The sequence below is a fragment of the Bufo bufo genome, chromosome 4 (genome assembly GCF_905171765.1).
Source record: "Bufo bufo chromosome 4, aBufBuf1.1, whole genome shotgun sequence".
In the NCBI taxonomy this organism is placed as follows: Eukaryota; Metazoa; Chordata; class Amphibia; order Anura; family Bufonidae; genus Bufo; species Bufo bufo.
Window position 1 is genome coordinate 16,145,334 of NC_053392.1, and position 25,868 is coordinate 16,171,201.

A 25,868-nucleotide genomic window follows, 5' to 3' on the forward strand; every position below is an offset into this window, starting at 1 on the left:
AATATACAGTATACCGCTACACTGTGCCAAAGGAGTGGGGTTTACACAGGAGGAGGGAGGTGCGAAGCGCGCTGGAGGGGCCCTTACAAATATTTGCTGTGGGGCCCAGTCACTTCTAGTTACGCCCCTGGGTACACCCCAAAACATTGGGAAATATAACCTGTGATAACCCCCTCCAGTCGTGCTAAACACACGTTCAGACCATCCACCGGCTGCAGGGCAGGCCAGCACCTCCAAGGCGTAAAGGGCAAGCTCAGGCTATGTGCCCAATTTGGAGACCCAGAAGTTGCAGGGGCTGACCCCTGTCAGTTAGTTTGTGTAGACGTGTGCACACTTACTGCCCCACCATGTCGCATGTCCCCGTGATGTTCACGATCCAATTTGATATCTGCTCTATCAACTTTCGATGTTCTTTTATGCGCCCAGCATGGTGATCATGGGTGGCGGGGAATCACGGTTCCAGACCGGAGAAGGAGCCTGAGAAAAGGATACCACATGCAAGGGAGGTCAATGGATGAAATTAAATGTAATAGATCGGAAATGTGGGACAAAGTATTGAAGCATAAGCTTCCAAGTTAAGGAGGGGGCAAGCGGCAATTACCCACTCCCGAGGTAGTGACGATAAATAACAATACAGGACTCTTAAGATGCACTGTTATTGGAATGATTAATAAAAAATTATAGGGAATGTCACTGGGGTATTTTTGATTTGTAAACGTTAGCCAGGAGAGGCCCTGCTGCCGCTTTGTTGACTCTAGATAACTTCTGCCTGATCTCACGTCCCTGTGACGTCCACAATCCATTTGGATATCTTCTCTATCAACTTTCGATGTTCTTTTCTGAGCCTACCATGTTGATCACGGTTATCGGCGAATCAGGGTTCCACGCCGGAGAGGGATCGTGAGAAAGAGAGACCACATTTAAGGGAGATACATTGATTACATTTTTTTGGGATCGAGCGGAAATATGGGAAAAGTTATTGAGGCGCAAATGTGGGACAAATTACAGAAGCGCAAATGTGGGAAAAGTTATTGAAGCGCAAATGTTGTACAAATTAGTATAGCGGAAATGTAGGACAAATTATTGAAGCTCAAATGTGGTACAACTTGTTAAAGTTTAAGCATTGAATGAAAGGAGGTGACGCTCATCAATTAAAGAAGAATTTCGGAAATTTTATTCCCTGTCACCTATGCAGAGCAGGGGTTTATTCACGTCTAAAATTGTATAATGTCAACCCAAGAATGTAACAGAAAAACTACAGAAAAGAATTAACCTGTCTACTTGGTAGAGCAGGGGTCTATGACAGAAAACAATTGTTTATTGTCACCCGAAAATGTAAAAGAAAAATTATTGAAATTTATTAAGCTGTCAACTAGGTAGAGAAGATTATATTACACCCAAAAATTGGTGAATTTCACCTGAAAATGTAACTGACAAATTTTTTAGATTTGTTTTAACCTGTCTACTAGGTATAGCAGTGGTACATCACAGAGAGAAATTGGTGAATTTCACCCGAAAATGTAACTGACAAATTATTATTTTATTTTTTTACCTGTCTACTAGGTATAGCAGTGGTACATCACACCCAAAAATTGGTGAATTTCACCCAAAAATGTAACAGACAAATTTGTTTTGTTTTTTTACACCTGTCTACTAGGTATAGCAGTGGTACATCACACCCAAAAATAGGTGGAAAGTAGTGAAATGACATCAAATAAAAATAAAATACGTACAAAAAAAAAATGATTTATGAGGTGGAGTTCCATATGGAGTAGGAGTTTAAGGAGTCGGTGGACGTAGCGGGGGAGGTGGAAACGGCGGGGGAGGAGGAGGAGGTAGCCAACACTGGTTTTTGGTTTTAATTAATAATTTTATTTTTAATTAGGGTACACTCCAAAAGAGTGTGAAATATCCTGAATACAAGAATAAGAAATTGCGCTGTAGTATAACAATGGCTGGTTAGTGCCGGTATACATGTCTATTCTGCACAAGGTACGGACAAGTCCTGAGGGATCCATGCCTGGTTCATTTTAATGAACGTGAGCTTGTCCACATTGGCTGTGGACAGGCACCTGCGCTTGTCTGTGATGACGCCCCCTGCCGTGCTAAACACACGTTTAATATTGGGGTAATTTTTAAGGAATCTCTGCACCACCAAATTCAGCACATGCGCCAGGCAAGGGATGTGCGTCAAACCGGCTAGTCCTAGAGCTGCTATGAGATTTCGCCCATTATCGCACACCACCAGGCTGGGCTTGAGGCTCACTGGCACCAACCACTCATCGGTCTGTTGTTCAAGGCCCGTCCACAGCTCCTGCGCGGTGTGACGTTTGTCCTCCAAACAGATAGTAACATAGTACATAAGTACGTAAGGCCGAAAAAAGACATTTGTCCATCCAGTTCGGCCTGTTATCCTGCAAGTTAATCCAGAGGAAGGCAAAAAAAACCTGTGAGGTAGAAGCCAATTTTCCTCACTTTAGGGGAATAAAAAATTCCTTCCCGACTCCAATCAGACATCAGAATAACTCCCTGGATCAACGACCCCTCTCTAGTAGCTATAGCCTGTAATATTATTACACTCCAGAAATACATCCAGGCCCCTCTTGAATTCCTTTATTGTACTCCCCATCACCACCTCCTCAGGCAGAGAGCTCCATAGTCTCACTGCTCTTACCGTAAAGAATCCTCTTCTATGTTTGTGTACAAACCTTCTTTCCTCCAGACGCAGAGGATGTCCCCTCGTCACAGTCACAGTCCTGGGGATAAATAGATGATGGGAGTGATCTCTGTACTGACCCCTGATATATTTATACATAGTAATTAGATCTCCCCTCAGTCGTCTTTTTTCTAAAGTGAATAACCCTAATTTTGATAATCTTTCAGGGTACTGTAGTTGCCCCATTCCAGTTATTACTTTAGTTGCCCTCCTCTGGACCCTCTCCAGCTCTGCTATGTCTGCCTTGTTTACAGGAGCCCAGAACTGTACACAGTACTCCATGTGTGGTCTGACTAATGATTTGTAAAGTAGTAGGACTATGTTCTTATCACGGGCATCTATGCCCCTTTTGATGCAACCCATTATCTTATTGGCCTTGGCAGCCGCTGCCTGACACTGGTTTTTGCAGCTTAGTTTGCTGTTTATTAAAATTCCTAGATCCTTTTCCATGTCAGTGTTACCCAGTGTTTTACCATTTAGTATGTACGGGTGACTTGCATTATTCCTTCCCATGTGCATAACTTTACATTTGTCAGTGTTAAACCTCATCTGCCACTTATCTGCCCAAGCCTCCAATCTATCCAGATCCATCTGTAGTAGTATACTGTCCTCTGTAGTATATATACAGTATACTGTCCTCTGTAGTATATATACAGTATGCTGTCCTCTGTAGTATATATATATAGTATACTGTCCTCTGTAGTATATATACAGTATGCTGTCCTCTGTAGTATATATACAGTATACTGTCCTCTGTAGTATATATACAATATACTGTCCTCTGTAGTATATATACAGTATACTGTCCTCTGTAGTATATATATATACAGTATACTGTCCTCTGTAGTGTATATACAGTATGCTGTCCTCTGTAGTATATATACAGTATACTGTCCTCTGTAGTATATATACAGTATACTGTCCTCTGTAGTATATATACAGTATACTGTCCTCTGTAGTGTTAATTACTTTACACAGTTTAGTGTCATCTGCGAAAATTGATATTTTACTATGCAAGCCTTCTACAAGATCATTAATAAATATATTGAAGAGAATAGGGCCCAATACTGGCCCCTGAGGTACCCCACTAGTGACAGTGACCCAATCTGAGTGTGTACCGTTAATAACCACCCTCTGTTTTCTATCCCTCAGCCAGTTACTTACCCACATACAGACGTTTTCTCCCAGTCCGAGCATTCTCATTTTATATTCTACCCTTTTATGTGGTAAAGTGTCAAATGCTTTGGAGAAGTCCAGATATACGACATCCATTGATTCGCCGCTGTCAAGTCTAGAACTTACCTCCTCATAGAAACTGATTAAATTAGTTTGGCATGACCGATCCCTCATGAATCCATGCTGATATGGCGTTATTTGCTTATTTCCGTTGAGATGCTCTAAGATAGCATCTCTCAGAAAACCTTCAAACAGTTTACCCCCAGCAGATGTTAAACTTACCGGCCTATAGTTTCCAGGCTCTGTTTTTGGACCCTTTTTGAGTATTGGCACCACATTTGCCATGCGCCAATCCTGTGGGACATTCCCTGTCAGTATAGAGTCCGCAAATATCAGAAATAAGGGTCTGGCTATGACATTACGTAATTCCCTTAGGATACGGGGGTGTATGCCATCCGGTCCTGGCGATTTGTCTATTTTGATCTTTTTAAGTCGCTGTTGTACTTCTTCCTGGGTCAGACAGGACACTTTTAATGGCAAATTTATTTCAACATTCAGCATGTCATCTGACAGTTTATATTCCTCAGTGAATACACTGGAGAAAAAACAATTTAACAACTTTGCTTTCTCCTCGTCGCTCTCTGCGACTCCCCCCTCATTACTCTGTAAAGGGCCGACACCTTCAGATTTATACTGTTTAACATTTATATAATTGAAGAACATTTTAGGGTTAGTTTTACTCTCTTTGGCAATTAATCTCTCGGTCTCTAGTTTGGCCGCTTTTATTTGTTTTTTACATGTTCTGTTTTTTTCCTTATAGTTTTTCAGTGCTTCCGTGCTACCCTCCTGTTTTAGTGTTTTATATGCTTTCTTTTTGTCATTTATTGCTTTCTTTACAGTTCTGTTTATCCACATTGGTTTCTTTTTGTTCCTTAACCTTTTATTCCCATACGGTATGTACCTCTCACAATGAGATTTTAGGATGTTTTTAAAGATATCCCATTTTGTGGCTGTATTTTTATTTTTGAGGACTTTGTCCCATTTAGTTAGGCCTATGGCCTCTCTTAGTTGGCTAAATTTAGCTTTTTTGAAGTTTGGTATTTTTGTTCCTCCCTGTAGAAACGCTCTTTTGAATGATAATTGGAAGGTTATTACTTTATGGTCACTATTTCCCAGGTGTCCCCCGACCTGCACGTCTGTTGTTCTGTCAGGTCTATTGGTTAATACTAAGTCCTGTATGGCCGTCCCTCTAGTCGGGTCCTGAACCAGTTGGGAGAGATAATTGTCTTTGGTTATTGCCAAGAATCTGTTTCCTTTATGAGATATACAAGTTTCAGTTTCCCAGTCTATATCTGGTTTTAAAACTGCCTGCTGTTGTTTACCCCTGGCTGTGCTGAAGTTGGTGGTGAAGGTGTTACGCTGACCGGATGAGGAGCCGGTAGAGGATGAGGAAGCGGAGTAGGAGGAAGAAGCAACAGGAGGCAAACTGAAGTGCCCTGCAATCCTCGGTGGTGGAAGGACATGAGCCAAACTGCTATCCGCCTCAGGCCCAGCCGGCACTGCATTTACCCAGTGTGCTGTTATGGAGATATAACGTCCCTGACCGTGCTTACTGGTCCACGTATCCATAGTCAGGTGCACCTTGCCACAGATGGCGTTGCGCAGTGCACACCTGATTTTGTCCGCCACTTGGTTGTGCAGGGAAGGGATGGCTCGCCTTGAAAAGTAGTGGCGGCTGGGCACGACGTACTGTGGGACAGCCACCGCCATAAGGCCTTTAAAACTATCCATCTCCACCATACGGAATGACAGCATTTCAAAAGCATGTAATTTAGAAATGCTGGCATTCAGGGCTAGGGATCGCAGGTGGGTAGGGGGGTACTTCCTCTTCCGCTCCAGTGCTTGGGAGATGGAGAACTGAACGCTTCTGTGGGACATTGTGGAGATGCTTGGTGACCCAGGTGGTGGTGTTGCTGGCAGAACTTCTGTTTGTGGGGTGGCAGGTGGCACTGTCATTACAGAGGTGGATGAAGAGGCCGAGACTGCAGCAGAAAAGGAAGCAGGAGGAGCCAGAGACCTTTCTTGTTTTGTTTTTTGTTTTTTTTAATTAATTATCTTTTTTAATATATCAAAACAGATTACAGTGAACTTTGAGTAAACACTGCCAAGAGTGTGCAAAGCAGTAATCAAAGCAAAAGGTGGTTACTTTGAAGAACCTAGAATATGACACATTTTCAGTTGTTTCACACTTGTTTGTTATGTATATAATTCCACATGTGTTAATTCATAGTTTTGATGCCTTCATAGTCATGAAAATAAAGAAAACTCTTTGAATGAGAAGGTGTGTCCAAACTTTTGGTCTGTACTGTATGCAGCAAAGGCTGCAAAATAAACTTTTTTGCCCAAAATGGGTGTTTGTTTAATAACTGAATATGACAGCAATATATAACCCTTGAATTTCACACGTGCTGATGCTGCAAGGCCAGAAAAATTGTGTATTTTTCCCAAAAAAGAGTTTTATTAATAGAAGATTATAACCACAGTATCTAAATTGTGTATCTCACATGTACTGATCCAGACTAGGCCGCAATTAAATTTGTTTGCCCAAAATGGCTGTATTTCAAATAACTGAATAGAACCACAGTATCTAAAGGGTGTATCTCACAGGTACTGATCCAGACTAGGCTGCAATTTAACTTTTTTGCCCAAACTGAGTGTTTTTTTAATAACTGAATATGACAGCAGTATATAACCCTTGAATTTTACACGTGCTGATGCAGCAAGGGCTGTAAAATTGTGTATTTTGCCCAAAAAGGGTGTTTTAAAAAACCCATAAAATGATGGCTGTATTTCTAGCTTAAATTGCACACTGGCTAATCCAGATGTTGTATATTGCCAAAAAAGTGTTTTTTTTTTACTAACAGAATATGAAAGTTGTATATATTACGCTTGAAGTTCACACGTACAGATCTGTAAAATAGTGGATTTTGCCAAAAAAGGGTGTTTTTAAAAACACAGAAAATGATGGCTGTATTTCTAGCTTAAATTGCACACTGACTAATCCAGATGTTGCATATTGCCAAAAAAAGTGTGTTTTTTTAGTAACAGAATATGAAAGCTGTATATATTAAGCTTGAATTTCACTCGTGCAGATCTGTAAAATAGTGGATTTGGGCAAAAAAGGGTGTTTTTTTACTAACTGAATCTGAAATCTGTATATAACCCTTGAATTTCACACGTGCGGATGCTGCAAGGGCTGTAAAATTGGGTATTTTGGCAAAAAAGTGTGTTTTTAAAAACCCAGAAAATTATGGCTGTATTTCTAGCTTAAATTGCTTACTTATTAATCCTGCAAATGCACCAGATGTTGTATATTGCCCAAAAAGGGTGATTTTTTAAAACTAGATTATTAGTGAAGTATTTCAAGCTTGGATTTCAATGTCACAATAGCTCAGATGCAGTGCTGGTGCACTGAGCTTGCATAAAATGGCCACCACCGCCCACCTAACTAACAGACTGATAAAAGTTATTTTTTTATGTCACTGGGCTCAGGGCATGGTAAAAAGATTGTGCACTGCACCCACACAACTAAATCTATGTAGATCGTTGAGTTAGATTCGAGTTCTGATCACAGTTTCTCTCCTATTCTCTCCCTGAAATCACCAGCAGCATCCTCTCCATACACTAGTAACAGCAGAGTGACGTGCAGCGCTACGTGACTCCAGCTTATATAGAGGCTGGGTCACATGCTACACTGGCCAATCACAGTCATGCCATTAGTAGGCATGGCTGCGATGGCTTCTAAGGTCAGACAGTTAACCGCTTGTTGATTGGCCGCTCTGCAGCCTTTCAAAAAGCGCCAAGAAACCCCTGAACACCGAACCCGAACTTTTACTGAAATGTTCGGGTTCAGGTCCGGGGTCCAAAAATCCTAAAGTTCGGTACGAACCCGAACTTTACAGTTCGGGTTCGCTCAACCCTACTGACTAGTGACTGAACAACATGACTTATTGTATAGTTATACCTTGTTTATGGAACCTTTATTCTACTGTGTTATGTATAGATGTACAGTATACAATCATCTAGATTCATTAGTTCAGTTGTAGATAGTTTACTCATTTTGACTCACAATCCTTTGTTGGTACAATTCTGTGTAAATTGGAATTTGTTGTTCACAGCACTTACCTGGTGCCTGTGTCTATGGAGAAAGCTCATCTTCTCAGCAGATTGTCTAGTCTTGGATATGTATAGATCATGTAGAGCCTGAGCCATTAAATGAACAGCTTTGTACACTTGCTGAGAAAGTCCTTTGCCATGAAAGTTATAAAAATCTGTGACCCGTTCTGTCCCGGTACAGTTATGTAGCGATATCTTGTATATCTCCTGATAGATTTTATTTTTTTGAGGATCTCTTGATAAGCAGTGCAGGTTTACCAACCAGATGTGAGTCAGTAACATGTCTTCTGGATGACTGATGGTCTGGAAACTTTCATAATAGCTTCTCATATTTGGTATAGGCAGTTTATAAGGTTCAAGAGTCAGACTGCCATTAAATGTTTCTCTGTGATGCTCCACAAGACTCATGACTGAAGCAAATGTAGGACCAAACACAAAAGTCTTATCATGGAAAACACCTCGCATTGCATTTAACCAATCTGCAAGGGATTGAGAATACGTCCCACAGAGTATTATAACCTCGGCTGAGGACTTTCTGATAATCTCCATGGTTTTTCTTTCAACATCATCTATAAGACTTAAGCTCTCAGATTTCACTTTGATGGTGTAGGCCACACAGATTCCATGGATGGTCAGATATTGTGTCAGAATCTGAATCTCCTCATTACCACTGTCATCATCTGAAGATACAATCCCAATCCATGTCCATCCAAAGAACTTGATAATCTTAGATAACACCAAATAACTGATCTGGGCACTTTGACTAGTTCGATAAAAAGTTGGATAGTAGTTTCGATCAATTAAAACAGCACTTGTTGCCCCATAGCTGATCTGCAAAAAATTATATAATAGCAGGTTCTGACTAATACAAACAGGGACATAATGTATAAATGACAATACTGGTCAATATGAAACCTGCCCTCCATAACCCAGCAATTCAGCAGCCATTATGCCAGATGTATTTCTAAAATGTATTTAAGATGGCTGCCTATAGTGGTAAAATAGAGATGAGAAACTGTTATGCAGCAGGTGCTGTGTCAATTGAACTTACTTCCAAGGACGTTATCTAAGTAGACCCCTGGTTTTCACACTTTATAGGGTGAATAAAGGCATCTGGACTTCATTGCAGGGGAAACACCAGGCTGCTACCTCTTGGAGTATTCTCTGTTTAAGTGACTACTGAGCCACAGGGGCCAACAAATCACCTGTGTGGAACACCAAAGAATCAACCAAACCTAGTCAGGAAGAGGGCAGTCAACTCAGGGTCAGTATGGAGGTCAGGACAGGAAGTGAAGGGTCAAATCCAGGAAACAGACGGGAGTTGGTACACAAGCAAACATAAATAGCACACTGTTGTAGGAACGAACAAACTGGACAGCTCAGACACATACCTTCAGAGGAAGGTGCCTTAAGTATCCCTAGGTGACCACTCATTGGCTGGTGAAGATTAGGGTGCCCTATGCTGTCAGAAAGCAGGCTGCAAGAGGAAGAAGGGAGCTGTTCCACTGGCTGAACCTGCCAGGAAGGAGGAGGAGACGTCTGGTGGGTCCGGGCTGCCGGAATACAGGAGTAGGTGAGTGGGTGAGTAGTGTGATGGCCATGTCTGCCAGGGAGTGCTGGGCAGTGGTTGGTATGGGCCGCCTCTGTAACACTCTTTTTTTAATACTAATGTTTTTGAGAAGTTGCCATTTTTACAGGCGATAAATCTTATGGCTCTTTTTCCAGTCTGTCGGCCCCGTGCACCCTGCTGAATGCAGCTCTGCTTTTATTATGAAGTGTCACAGCACCGGTCATCTAGAATTATACAAATGGAATCAAAACCAAGAAGTCTATTGCTGTGCTCGAATATTGGAGCCTGGAAAGCGCCAATCAGTGTGTAAGTGATAAGAGATAAGTAAATTGATCGAAAATTCGATTCGGCTGTTTCGCCGAATTTTCCGAAAAGATTTGTTTTGATCCGAATTAATTCGCGGCGAATTGTGTTAAAAAATGGCCATTTCCTGGCTGAAGAGAGCCTGTATAGTGGTGTAGTACACTGTGCCTTGCAGTAACAGGCATAGGGAGTCTGCTGTGGTAGTGAAACAATACTGTTGCAACACGCCAGACCTGCAGGGTATAGCGACAGTGAGGTCACGTTATGGGCAATCGAGGGTTACTCACTTTTTGGAGGGGAACCCTGGGCAGGCATGCGGCAGTGAATGAGAGGTAGACACAAGTTCCTCTGGGGCACACTCTGTATGGAGAGACCTGGCCTGATGTTGGGTGAGGTGCCCTGGATGTTGCAGGTGTTTTGAGTGCCTGAGGCAAGGTCCCTTTAAGAATCGTGACGCCAGTGCCTGTAACGGTGGCACACCGATTTGTAGGAGGATTAATAGAGTACGCAGTTGGTAAACCAAACGTTGCTTTACTTTAGGAAACAGTCCAACTTTATACAAGCAATTGCAGTAGATGATAATGCAGTCCTTGACAGTACAAATGCACAGCAGGTTTATGTGGTGAAACCAACCTCGCCACTGGGTTTTGGAGAGGACTGGCTGCTGGCCTCTTGCCCCTGGATTATGGGCCATATACTAACTTTTAAACCCCTGAACCGATTCAAGTGAATTTTGGATAGGTTTGTCCCCAAGTTATACTGTTTAAATTGATGTTAGTTATATGTATGGCCAATGTAAACTCACAAAGTTGTAACAATTTATAATAAGTGTAACTTGTCAGCTTGGGAGGAATATGCGGGTGTGTTTCTATTGTGCCATTGTCCCATTGTGTGTTTAAAAGGGTGATGTCTGTTCTGTTGTCCTCACATGTGTATTGGCGATCTTCTCTTTGTCTTGAGAGATAATTGGATTACGCCTCGGGTGTCTCGAGGGCAGAGAGGAGGAAACCATGATGCATTGTGGGGATGTGTTGTGTCCGTGTGTCCTAAGTGCTGTTTATCTGTCCTATGTCACAGTCTTCATTCTGGTCCCCTAGGGGCGTGTACACCAGATGGGCTGTACTTACATTGTATGTGTTGTAAATTACTGATTGGTTGCATTTCAAACCCCTGTGGGCAGTACTATGTTTGTGGTTTATGAATAAAAGAGGCTGTACGTGAAGTACAGTCAGACCACTGCTTGACCCTCAACACGGAGCCTTGTCTCGTTATTGGGGGGATCCGCTGTATGCTGTTAGGGACTGATTGCCAGGGGTGTAAGCTGATTCCTGTTCGTCTGCTAGCAGCTATTCGTGAGGTTCCAGTTTGGAGTGCTACTTTGTATCCAGTTCGGGAGTTTGGTGTCCTGCAGTAGCTGTGCCTGTCTCTCAGAAAGGGGCTTATCGCCTGAACGGAATTTAACCCCTTGTCTGCTGAAACGGTCCGTTACATTGGTGGCAAGCAGCGGGATCGTTCCTACAGCCAGAAGGACAGCTACAGGAGACACCATTTCTGTGGATTCTACAATTTAAGGACAACGCATGTCCCAGTACAGCGACCCTAAAAGCACCAGGATGGAACCAGCAGTGTTATACGAGGAGGAGGACCTGGATGGCCGGGATGCATTAAGGAAAGGCATCTGGTACCAGGCCCTGGATAATCTACAATACCAGCGGAGTGAGAGTCTCCCCAGTGAAGAGCAGCGATTGCAGAAGCAAGTGGCCCTGCGGATGCCCTTCCTGGGAGAGCAGCCCCTGGAGGAATGGGTAAAGGAACTAGAGCACCGGGTATGGCAGGAGCTATGGCTGGAGGATGCCTACCAGGCGCTCTGGTGGTATATGGCACAGTATATACCCTGGACAGCCGAACATGACAAGCCAGAGGGAGAGGAGTTTGATGGTCCTGGCTTTTTATGGGAGTCCTTTGCAGAGCCGGACTTCGGGAGCCCTGCACAGTCCAGACTTCAGGACATTTTCTATGAGAGGGAGGCTAGGCATGAGTGGGATGACCCCCATAAGGTAGAGCAAGACCTGGCTCACCTAGCAACCCTGGAGTGGGAACTGGAGCAGGACTACCGAGATCTCTTCCACTCCATTGAGAAGGCTCAGCAGGACGGTAAGGTGACAGACCCAGATCCAGACCCATTCAGCTGGGCAGATATTGTAGAGTGTTACTGGGAAGGACCCCAGGTGGCCGGTAGAGATGGGACCGAGGTCTCTCCACCGGTCCTGCAGGGAATTGGGAGCCCAGTCTCCATTCCCCAGCGGCAGTGTGAAGTGCAGGGAGAGGAGAGCAGCGCCCTCCCTCCCCAGCGGCAGGCTGAGTTACAGGGGGCACAGGTAGTTGTTCCTGCCCCCCAGCAGCAGAGTGATATGCCGGGAAGGCAGTGTGAAATGCAGGGAGAGGAGAGCAGCGTCCTCCCTCCCCAGCGGCAGGCTGAGTTACAGGGGGCAGAGGTAGTTGTTCCTGCCCCCCAGCATCAGAGTGATTTTTTGGGTATTGGGAGCCCAGTCTCCATTCCCCAGCGGCAGGCGGAGTTACAGGGGGCAGAGACAGTCGGTCCTGTCCCCCAGCAGCAGAGTGTCCAGCAGGGAATAGAGAGCCCAGTCTCCTTTCCCCAGCAACAGGACACTGTATTGGGAGCGGAGACGGTCGGTCGCCCTCCCCAGCGGCTGGAAGTATGTATGGGAGAGGAGCTCGTTACCCCCTCTCCCGAGCGGCAGCTTAACGCACCAGGGGCAGACAGTAAGCCCCACAACAGTGCAGATGGGACCGTGGTCTCTGCACTTACAGCACAGGGGGTAGAGACAGTCGATCTCCCCCTCCAACAACCAGACTCTAACCAGGCTTCTTCCGTGGTAGCGCTGGCACCAGGGCAGAGTACCGCTGATACCTGCCCACAAAGCAACCTCCACTCCAAGCCAGGGAGCAACACAGAGACCGGGAGTACCAGCTTCCAACATAACCTTGGTGGACTCACTGGACAGAGACAGGCTACTAAATTCAACAGGTCCAGTATTTGGTTGTGGGTGGGCTGCCAGACTAACTCAGGTACCGACCGGCGTGAGGTCAGGTATCTGGTTAGTCTTCCCTGGGGGGGGGAGATGTGTGGCGAAACCAACCTCGCCACTGGGTTTTGGAGAGGACTGGCTGCTGGCCTCTTGCCCCTGGATTATGGGCCATATACTAACTTTTAAACCCCTGAACCGATTCAAGTGAATTTTGGATAGGTTTGTCCCCAAGTTATACTGTTTAAATTGATGTTAGTTATATGTACACTGCGTGCAGAATTATTAGGCAAATGAGTATTTTGACCACATCATCCTCTTTATGCATGTTGTCTTACTCCAAGCTGTATAGGCTCGAAAGCCTACTACCAATTAAGCATATTAGGTGATGTGCATCTCTGTAATGAGAAGGGGTGTGGTCTAATGACATCAACACCCTATATCAGGTGTGCATAATTATTAGGAAACTTCCTTTCCTTTGGCAAAATGGGTCAAAAGAAGGACTTGACAGGCTCAGAAAAGTCAAAAATAGTGAGATATCTTGCAGAGGGATGCAGCACTCTTAAAATTGCAAAGCTTCTGAAGCGTGATCATCGAACAATCAAGCGTTTCATTCAAAATAGTCAACAGGGTCGCAAGAAGCGTGTGGAAAAACCAAGGTGCAAAATAACTGCCCATGAACTGAGAAAAGTCAAGCGTGCAGCTGCCAAGATGCCACTTGCCACCAGTTTGGCCATATTTCAGAGCTGCAACATCACTGGAGTGCCCAAAAGCACAAGGTGTGCAATACTCAGAGACATGGCCAAGGTAAGAAAGGCTGAAAGACGACCACCACTGAACAAGACACACAAGCTGAAACGTCAAGACTGGGCCAAGAAATATCTCAAGACTGATTTTTCTAAGGTTTTATGGACTGATGAAATGAGAGTAAGTCTTGATGGGCCAGATGGATGGGCCCGTGGCTGGATTGGTAAAGGGCAGAGAGCTCCAGTCCGACTCAGACGCCAGCAAGGTGGAGGTGGAGTACTGGTTTGGGCTGGTATCATCAAAGATGAGCTTGTGGGGCCTTTTCGGGTTGAGGATGGAGTCAAGCTCAACTCCCAGTCCTACTGCCAGTTTCTGGAAGACACCTTCTTCAAGCAGTGGTACAGGAAGAAGTCTGCATCCTTCAAGAAAAACATGATTTTCATGCAGGACAATGCTCCATCACACGCGTCCAAGTACTCCACAGCGTGGCTGGCAAGAAAGGGTATAAAAGAAGAAAATCTAATGACATGGCCTCCTTGTTCACCTGATCTGAACCCCATTGAGAACCTGTGGCCCATCATCAAATGTGAGATTTACAAGGAGGGAAAACAGTACACCTCTCTGAACAGTGTCTGGGAGGCTGTGGTTGCTGCTGCACGCAATGTTGATGGTGAACAGATCAAAACACTGACAGAATCCATGGATGGCAGGCTTTTGAGTGTCCTTGCAAAGAAAGGTGGCTATATTGGTCACTGATTTGTTTTTGTTTTGTTTTTGAATGTCAGAAATGTATATTTGTGAATGTTGAGATGTTATATTGGTTTCACTGGTAAAAATAAATAATTGAAATGGGTATATATTTGTTTTTTGTTAAGTTGCCTAATAATTATGCACAGTAATAGTCACCTGCACACACAGATATCCCCCTAAAATAGCTAAAACTAAAAACAAACTAAAAACTACTTCCAAAAATATTCAGCTTTGATATTAATGAGTTTTTTGGGTTCATTGAGAACATGGTTGTTGTTCAATAATAAAATTAATCCTCAAAAATACAACTTGCCTAATAATTCTGCACTCCCTGTATGGCCAATGTAAACTCACAAAGTTGTAACAATTTATAATAAGTGTAACTTGTCAGCTTGGGAGGAATATGCGGGTGTGTTTCTATTGTGCCATTGTCCCATTGTGTGTTTAAAAGGGTGATGTCTGTTCTGTTGTCCTCACATGTGTATTGGCGATCTTCTCTTTGTCTTGAGAGATAATTGGATTACGCCTCGGGTGTCTCGAGGGCAGAGAGGAGGAAACCATGATGCATTGTGGGGATGTGTTGTGTCCGTGTGTCCTAAGTGCTGTTTATCTGTCCTATGTCACAGTCTTCATTCTGGTCCCCTAGGGGCGTGTACACCAGATGGGCTGTACTTACATTGTATGTGTTGTAAATTACTGATTGGTTGCATTTCAAACCCCTGTGGGCAGTACTATGTTTGTGGTTTATGAATAAAAGAGGCTGTACGTGAAGTACAGCCAGACCACTGTTTGACCCTCAACACGGAGCCTTGTCTCGTTATTGGGGGGATCCGCTGTATGCTGTTAGGGACTGATTGCCAGGGGTGTAAGCTGATTCCTGTTCGTCTGCTAGCAGCTATTCGTGAGGTTCCAGTTTGGAGAGCTATTTTGTATCCAGTTCGGGAGTTTGGTGTCCTGCAGTAGCTGTGCCTGTCTCTCAGAAAGGGGCTTATCGCCTGAACGGATTTTAACCCCTTGTCTGCTGAAACGGTCCGTTACATTTTACTTTCAATAAATGGCAGGTATAATCTTGCAAGATACTTGGAGGGTATACAGTTAATGCTTTGCAGTACAATGCTGCTCTATCCCCTCAGCTATTCTAGCTGGCTGGATCCCAAGGCCCAGATGCCTAATTGCTGGCTTGAATCCTTGGTATATATAATCCTTCCTCCAGTATTGGCACTTGCTTTATATTAAACACTTCTGCCCCTCAGGTTACTTAGCTGAACTTGTGGTATTGTCCTTGCTGTGAGGGATACTGCAGGTTGCTCGCAGGAGGTGCTCTCCTACTACTGGGGTGTCTCTACTGAGCTAGATTAGCCTCAGGAGCTTCAGGGTGACTAGGTGTCGCTTCTAGTTCCCTGGCATACACTAACACTTCCCTGTCTGGGCCTACCTATATATACTTAGGGCTCTCTAGCTCCCTCTAACGTCTAGGAGGCTAAACTACACCCTAACAGGCCTGACACCCAGATAACACAGGGAAATGCATATTAAACATAACATTAATGCAAAAGACATGTGAACCTTTGTGTAGCGCCCACCTTTACCTAGTGGGACACTACATACCCCCATGCTACAATGTTGCCCGTCCTCGGCGCAACATGGAGGGGCCCTGCCCAACTGGATACTGCAGCCTGAAAGACAAAATAGAGAACAGGCATACACAGCAATCACCACTTTAGCAATTGAAATATAATAAACGGTATCACTGAAGGTGCGGTGAAAAGGGGCGTCGTTCTCTTCTCTCAGGATAATGTAAGGGAACAGGGGCGCTGACCTGGTGCAGCGTATCAATAATACCAGGATAGTCCATAATAATAGTCCGTAGAAAATATAAAATAATTAAAAGTTCTTGGAGGCTCAAAGGATAACATGAGTCCGTATCCAGGCTTGCAAAGGGTTAAACAGGGGTTTCCTGTGAGGGGCTACCTGGGCCCATGATGTAGTCTCCAAACCTCACAGGTGGGTGCCCCCTGGTAGACCGCGTGGACCGTCTCACTGGCAGAAGTTCTTCCTGCCTGGACTCAGGAAGGTCAGAGGAGCCCACCACCTCTGGAGCTACTTCAGGAGCTCTCTGGGGCAAGGTGTCCTGAGGCTGAGGGCTAACAGGAACTGGAGCTGGGACCATCAAGTTCAACCAGGGTGTGAGAAACCAATGGAGCGGTTCTTTGTCATAGAGTAAGTTCTCCACAGCCTGCATAGGGTCCACAGGTGGAGCTGGCAATTCAGGTTCAGGAGACTCCGGCTCCATATCCTCTGCCGCCAGGGTCTCCTTTCTATACAAGGCTTTAAACGATTCCTATGAACAATTTGAGAACCTTTACCTTCTCTGGAGACTTGGTAAATATGTGCTTCAGCATTAGGGATGGCAGAAATAATATAGGGAATCCTTTCCCATTTACTGTCCAACTTGCTAGTTCGGTGGTTGTTTTTCAACCATACCTTGTCTCCTAGAGCTAGGGGTTCCGCATGGGCAGCCTGGTCATAGTCTTTTTGTTGTCGTTCCCGAGCATTCTCCATGCGTTCCTGAACGATCTCCTTAGCATTGAGGAGACGTCTTTGGTGCTCCACTACCCAATCAGTCCTTGGCAGTGGGTTAATCACATCCGGCACTTGCACACCCAGGGAGTGATCCGCAGGCAACCTCCCTTGTCGGCCAAACATCAAATAGAACAGGGTGTAACCAGTGGAACAATGAATGGTGTTGTTATAAGTGTACATGAGTTGTGGCAACAGAGTAGGCCAATCACCCCTCGTCTCAGGGGGTACTGCTCTCAGCATTTCAATGAGAGTTTTATTCATCTTTTCACAGAGTCCGTTACCTTGCGGATGATAGGCGGTGGTCTGGACTTTCTGGCAATTATGCAGCAGGCACATATCTTGAAACAGCTGTGACTCAAACGCAGACCCTTGGTCGGTGAGGATTCTCTCTGGGCAGCCGTAGGGCAGAAGGAAATGCTTCCAGAACGCCTCTGCTGTAGTCTGAGCTGTCAGGTCTTTCACAGGCACTGCTACGACAAACTTAGTGAAGTGATCAATAATAGTCATGGCATAAGTATACCCTGAGCGACTCGGCTCCAACTTCACATGATCAATAGCAACAAGTTCTAAAGGAGCTTTACCTACTATAGGATGGAGAGGCGCCCTCTGGTCATGGCGTTCAGTCCGCCCCACAGCACAGGCAGTGCATTCTCGGCACCATTTCTCAATATCTTCTCTCATCCCAATCCAATAGAATCTTGGTAGTCCTGACCCTGGATCCCTAACACCGCACGGCAGCAAAGGATGATCTGAGAATTTGGAGGCAGGATTACTGGCCGGTTGTCCCGGATCTGAACAGTACAAATTTCCCCTTTCTTGTTGGCAAACCTTTGTTGAGCGCACAGCATGCTGATAGTCTTTTGGATGACCCTTCTGGAAGCAGGCGAGGCTGAGGATATGGTTTGGTTCAGTGCCTCAAGCACTTCAGAGTAACAACTTTTAAGGACATTGGTCCCTAGGATCACAGGGTGTCCTCCTTTATCCCCACAATTACACCTTGCTGTGGTAAGGTGGCCTCTCCCACCTGAAGAGTAGGTTCCCAGTATCCGTGAACTTTCACTGGCTTCCCGTTGCTGGCAATGATATCTAGCCAGGACTCTGGTGGCAGGGTGAGGAGACTTGGATCCCAGAACTTGTCAAAGGCAGGTCTTTGGATAGTGGTGACCTGTGACCCCGTATCCAGAAGGGCTTCAAAGGGTACCCCGTTGATACATATTTTAATTTTTGGACGTGATCCCACGTATTTAGGCATCCAGCTTGGATCCTTTGGACCTACTGTTCTACCTCCCGAGGGGCGGTCCTCTGCCTCAGGGGTTGCCCGTTTAACTGCCAGCACATTGATTCGGTATGTCCATATTTCTTACAATGATGGCAGACAGGCTGCTTTCTACTTCTGGACCGGTAACTCGGTCGCCCATCAGGTTCTTTTGGATATACATCCCTATAGGCAGGTGGGAGTCAGGTGGAGAAAAAGGGCCTTCATCTTCCAGTAGTATGGGTCTTTCCCACTCCTCTATTTTCTTGCATACTTTCTCTAAGCTCAGAGTGAGATGGTTCACTTGCTCCATTAGTGCTGCCACTACATCTGTGACTGGAGCCTGGGTGGCCTGACTGACTCCAGTGGGCCCCACATTAACAGTCTTTGGCTGACAAGCCTGAGGTTCAGGGAAGGCTGCTGGCCCTGCGGCAGGGTTCTGGCCTAGTATACTGATGGCCGATTCTTTAAAGTCCAAAAATGCACAGTGGGGGTGTTGAGCTGACAACATCCGCAGCTGGCCCTTTAAATGCTCAGTACTTATGCCCGCAATGAACTGCTCTCTAAGAGTCCTGTCCTGATCCTCAGCTTCTTTGGGATCCACTTGGACTACAGCTCTCAGTGTCTCTTGTAAGGACAGGGCAAAATCGTGGAGCGACTCCCCAGGCTGCTGCTTTCTGCTGAAGAATTGCATTTTAACTTCGGACACCGTTCTGGCCTCAAATGTGGTGCCGAGGCGATCAAAAATCTGCTCAAGACTACTCTTTTCAGAACGGGGCCATGACATGACTTCCCTGCGGGCGGCCCCTTCTAACTGAGCTAGGAGGATTTCCATTTGTTGTTCGGCAGATATGGGATAGAGCCGGAACAAGGCCAGTATCTGGTCCCTGAAGTCCTTCAACTTATGGGCTTCCCCTGAATAACGTGGGAACCAGGGGGCCCCAAAATAATATGGCATGGTTAGCGGCATCAGGCTTGATGGTGCCGCGGCGGCAGGGGCCCTAGGGTCGGTTGCGGGTACTTCAGAAGGCACGACTGGGGCCACCTGCCCATTTTCTTCAGGTGCGGACATGGCGTTACTAGGCGGGTATGGCCCTTTAAATGTCAGCGGAGCGGACCGGAGTGACATTTTCTTTTTTCAGGTAAAGTCTTTGGTCACTAATAGGGAACCCTCTCCGGTGCCCTAGCAGGGGTCGGGAATGTTCCGGTAAGGTAATCGGAAGGGGCCAGCAGAAGATTAAAGTCTGTACTTACTCCGGTGATGCTCGCTCCAAGTCTCGCGAGATGCATGGCTACGTTCGTTGGACGTCCTGCGTACAGCGTCAGCAGGTAGGCGCGGCCTCTCGCAGCTCCGGGATTCAGGTAGGCGGCACCTTTTTCCAGACAGGGCGGCGTTCTTCCTCCTCGTTGGCTGGGCGGCGACTTCACCTTGTCTTTTTTCGCGCCAAAAGGGTCCCACAAGGCACACTTGTAATCCAGTCAGGTTAAGCGGCCATCTTGAGCAAAACGCTGTCTATTCACTGACAGCAAGCGGTGGCTTTACAACAGCAAAACAGTCCATAAAAAGCACAGTTTCACACCGCAAATTATTACAGTTCTTTGGCCCAGCAATTTTTAATAAAGCAATTAGGGCTTGGTCACTTTAAGGCAAATAACGGCACACAGTTTTTGTATCCGCAATGGTGCAGGAATGATCGTACCCTTTTTGTGACGCCAATTTATGCAACACGCCAGACCTGCAGGGTATAGCGACAGTGAGGTCACGGTATGGGCAATCGAGGGTTACTCACTTTTTGGAGGGGATCCCTGGGCAGGCATGCGGCAGTGAATGAGAGGTAGACACAAGTTCCTCTGGGGCACACTCTGTATGGAGAGAACTGGCCTGATGTTGGGTGAGGTGCCCTGGATGTTGCAGGTGTTTTGAGTGCCTGAGGCAAGGTCCCTTTAAGAATCGTGACGCCAGTGCCTGTAACGGTGGCACACCGATTTGTAGGAGAATTAATAGAGTACACAGTTGGTAAACCAAACGTTGCTTTACTTTAGGAAACAGTCCAACTTTATACAAGCAATTGCAGTAGATGATTATGCAGTCCTTGATAATACAAATGCACAGCAGGTTTACTTCACAATATGGCAGGTATAATCTTGCAAGATACTTGGAGGGCAAACAGTTAATGCTTTGTAGTACAACGCTGCTCTATCCCCACAGCTATTCTAGCTGGCTGGATCCCAAGGCCCGGATGCCTAATTGCTGGCTTGAATCCTTGTTATATATAATCCTTCCTCCAGTATTGACCCTTGCTCTATATTAAACACTTCTGCCCCTCAGGTTACTTAGCTGAACTTGTGGTATTGTCCTTGCTGTGAGGGATACTGCAGGTTACTCCCAGGAGGTGCTCTCCTACTACTGGGGTGTCTCTACTGAGCTAGATTAGCCTCAGGAGCTTCAGGGTGACTAGGTGTCGCTTCTAGTTCCCTGGCATACACTAACACTCCCTTGTCTGGGCCTACCTATATATACTCAGGGCTCTCTAGCTCCCTCTAACGTCTAAGAGGCTAAACTACACCCTAACAGGCCTGACACCCAGATAACACAGGGAAATGCATATTAAACATCACATTAATGCAAAAGACATGTGAACCTTTGTGTAGCGCCCACCTTTACCTAGTGGGACACTACACTGTGAGTCCGTATGACATGCAGATGACAGGCGTCACTCTTAGAATCACTGCACACTTCACTTATTTGGGCAGTTACGGGGCCAAAACTGACCAAATAACTCAAGTGTGAACACAGCCTTACAGATCGATGTTAGCGCAAGGTATAAAGAACTGTGCAGAGGCCCAAGATCCTACTGTGGTGTGAAAGAGCACACTCCTTTTGCAAGCGTAATATAATATAGTGTAGTGAGATCCCTGTGGGGCCCAGGGTATTGGGTCAATAGTGCAAGGCTGTCAGCTATATTATATTACGCTTGCACGGCCCACTGGTGTGCTAGCGCATAGGTCCGCCTGTTTATTTTTTGCCTCGTCCCACTGGCCCGGCTATCCCATCGAGCCATATTGGTCCCAATGGCCTGGCTCAGTGTTTCGAGCCATACGGCTCCAATTGTTGCCATTTTTGTTTATCCCTTTCCCCCTCCCCCTGAATGCAAGCTTTCTTTTCCGTGCCACCCTTAATTGCACATTTTCCCTGATGAGTTTATGTGAAACAAAACGCGACACGTCAGGAGTCTTTATAGGGTGTACTAGGGATACTGCCCGGCACTAGGGAAAGGTATCCGGACGAGGTCGCCCCTTGCGGGGCAAGTACTTCGTATAGATAGGTAGGGGAGCATTAGTCCCTTCCCTGATACAGGGTATACTAGGGAATATACTTCTGATTCCTATCCATACTGCAACAGTATTCCTGGCATCTTTTTTGAATGGTTATCCAGTCTATTTGAATCAACATCGACTGGGGGACGCACTCCACGGTATCCTGCCTCATGGGAGAACCCTACTCCGATCACAACTATTGATGGTGTGAGAGCGTTCCTTATTTTTATGTACTGGCACCATTCAATTTGTGTTTGTTTCGGCCCAGCTGGGCTTGTCTACTATGTTTCACTTTGAGTTCTCTAGCGCGCTTTTTCATTTTAACTAAGATAATATTAAATGTTAAGTTTTATCTCCCTCTGTCCCCTTCTTGGGGATTAGTTTATCTCTATTTGATATTTGGGAGTCTTTGGTAAAGCTCTTCACTGTAAGCTTGGCCATCCTGCATGTTATTTAAGAACTTCATTCCTAGGATTATAGTACCACAGGAGCAGACATTGAAGATTAAAGGAGACTCGATCTCACTTGATGTGCCTTTAACCTGCATGCGCTTGTGAGTATATCAGCGCATTTTTACTTGACATCTAAATAGCTGTGCTTCCCTATTTGGCGCAATTTGATGTTCCACAGGATGTTCTAAAGTAGAGGACGTCTGTGGGACCTGGGTTCTCTTTGACGCAGTGGGAGTGGTTATACCTGTATTCGGGAGAACTGAAACATGCGCAGTCTCAATAATCTACTAACAGAGTGTAGAGGTGTTAGCAGCAACATGAGGAGAACACGTAGTGGCAAGGTGACATAGCGTGGAGGTGGCATCAGCATGAGGAGGCCACAGAGAGGCACAGAGACAAAGTTGTGAGTAGGCAGCAGCATGAGGAGATCATAGAGTGGCCCAGAGACAGAGTGTGAGTTGATAGCAGCATGAGGAGACCACAGAGTGGTGAAGTGGCAGCAGCATGAGGCGGGTACAGAGTGGCCCAGAGACAGAGTTGTGAGTTTTCAGCATCATGAAGAGACCACAAAGTGACATAGTGTTGAGGTAGCAGCAGCATGAGGAGACCACAGAGTGGTGATTTGGCAATGGCATGAGGCGATCACAGAGTGGCAAGGTAATATAGAAACATAGAAACATAGAATGTGTCGGCAGATAAGAACCATTTGGCCCATCTAGTCTGCCCAATATACTAAATACTATGGATAGCCCCTGGCCCTATCTTATATGAAGGATGGCCTTATGCCTATCCCATGCATGCTTAAACTCCTTCACTGTATTTGCAGCTGCCACTTCTGCAGGAAGGCTATTCCATGCATCCACTACTCTCTCAATAAAGTAATACTTCCTTATATTACTTTTAAACCTTTGCCCCTCTAATTTAAAACTATGTCCTCTTGTAGCAGTTTTTCTTCTTTTAAATATTCTTTCCTCTTTTACCGAGTTGATTCCCTTTATGTATTTAAAAGTTTCTATCATATCCCCTCTGTCTCGTCTTTCTTCCAAGCTATACATGTTAAGGTCCTTTAACCTTTCCTGGTAAGTTTTATCCTGCAATCCATGTACTAGTTTAGTAGCTCTTCTCTGAACTCTCTCCAAAGTATCAATATCCTTCTGGAGATATGGTCTCCAGTACTGAGCACAATACTCCAAATGAGGTCTCACTAGTGCTCTGTAGAGCGGCATGAGCACCTCCCTCTTTCTACTGGTAATTCCTCTTGCTATACACCCAAGCATTCTGCTAGCATTTCCTGCTGCTCTGTGACATTGTCTGCCTACCTTTAAGTCTTCTGAAATAATGATCCCTAAATCCCTTTCCTCAGATACTGAGGTTAGGACTGTATCACTGATTTTATATTCTGCTCTTGGGTTTTTACGTCCCAGGTGCATTATCTTGCACTTATCAACATTAAATTTTAGTTGCCAGATTTTTGACCATTCCTCTAGTTTTCCTAAGTCCTTTTCCATTTGGTGTATTCCTCCAGGAACGTCAACCCTGTTACAAATCTTTGTGTCATCAGCAAAAAGACACACCTTACCATTGAGGCCTTCTGCAATTTAGCTGATAAAGATATTAAACAATATGGGTCCCAGAACAGATCCCTGAGGTACCCCACTGGTAACAAGACCTTGGTCTGAATATACTCCATTGACTACAACCCTCTGTTGCCTGTCCCTCAGCCACTGCCTAATCCATTCAACAATATGGGAGTCCAAGCCCAATGACTGCACTTTATTGATAAGCCTTCTATGTGGGACAGTATCAAAAGCCTTACTAAAGTCTAGATAAGCGATGTCTACTGCACCTCCTCCATCTATTATTTTAGTCACCCAATCAAAAAAATCAATAAGATTAGTTTGACATGATCTCCCTGAAGTAAACCCATGCTGTTTTTCATCTTTCAATCCATGGGATTTTAGATGGTCCACAATCCTCTCCTTAAGTATGGTTTCCATTAATTTCTCCACTATTGATGTCAGGCTTACTAACCTATAGTTGCCCGATTCCTCCCTACTACCTTTCTTGTGAATGGGCACAACATTTGCTAATTTCCAATCTTCTGGGACGACTCCTGTTGCCAGTGATTGGTTAAATAAATCTGTTAATGGTTTTACTAGTTCACCGCTGAGCTCTTTTAATAGCTTTGGGTGTATCCCATCAGGCCCCTGTGACTTATTTGTATTAATTTTAGACAGTTGACTTAGAACCTCTTCCTCTGTAAAGACACATGCGTCAAAAGATTCATTAGTCTTCTTTCCCAACTGAGGTCCTTCTCCTTCATTTTCCTTTGTAAAAACTGAACAGAAGTATTCATAGAGGCAGTCAGCTAGTTCTTTATCTTCTTCCATATACCTTCCTTCTTTAGTTTTTAATTTGGTAATTCCTTGTTTTAGTTTCCTTTTTTCATTTATGTATCTGAAGAATGCCTTATCGCCTTTTTTCCCTGACTGAGCTAATTTCTCTTCTGCCTGTGCTTTAGAAGCTCTTATAACTTGTTTGGCCTCTCTCTGCCTAATCTTATAAATTTGTCTGTCATCCTCGTTTTTTTTTTTTTTTATAATTCCTAAATGCTATCTTTTTGTTTTTAATGATTTTGGCCACTTCTGCTGAGTACCACAGTGGTCTCTTCCTTTTTTTGCTTTTACTGACAAGCCTAATGCAATCTTCTGTTGCCTTCAATAGTGCCACTTTTAAGTAGTCCCATTTCTCCTGGACTCCAATTAAACTGTTCCAGTCTGATAGGGACTCGTATACCACTAATCTAATTTTAGAAAAGTCAGTTTTTCTAAAATCTAAAACTTTTGTTTTTGTGTGGTGTGACTTATAGTAAACCACACTGACTGGTGATCACTAGATCCCAAGCTTTCCCCTACAGTAATATCAGATACCATAGAAACATAGAAACATAGAAACATAGAATGTGTCGGCAGATAAGAACCATTTGGCCCATCTAGTCTGCCCAATATATCTGAATCCTATGAATAGTCCCTGGCCCTATCTTATATGAAGGATGGCCTTATGCCTATCCCATGCATGCTTAAACCCCTTCACTGTATTTGCAGCTACCACTTCTGCAGGAAGGCTATTCCATGCATCCACTACTCTCTCAGTAAAGTAATACTTCCTTATATTACTTTTAAACCTTTGCCCCTCTAATTTAAAACTGTGTCCTCTTGTGGTAGTTTTTCTTCTTTTAAATATGCTCTCCTCCTTTACCGAGTTGATTCCCTTAATGTATTTAAAAGTTTCTATCATATCCCCTCTGTCTCTTCTTTCTTCCAAGCTATACATATTAAGGTCCTTTAACCTTTCCTGGTAAGTTTTATCCTGCAATCCATGTACTAGTTTAGTAGCTCTTCTCTGAACTCTCTCTAGAGTATAGAAACATACCAAAATCCCATTTGTGAATACTAAATCTAAAATGGCCTCCTTCCGGGTTGGCTCCTCCACTACTTGCTGTAGAGATAATCCCAGTAGGGAATTTAGAATATCTGTACTCTTGGCAGAACTAGCTATTTTGGTTTTCCAGTTTACATCTGGAAGATTGAAGTCTCCCATAATGATAACTTCCCCCTTCAATGTCATTTTAGCTATTTCCTCAACTAGTAGATCATCTAATTCTTTGACTTGGGTAGGTGGTCTATATATAACACCTACACGAGTTACCTTATGATTATCAAGCTGCAAGGTAACCCAAACTGACTATCTTTCACATACAGGGCCACCACTCCCC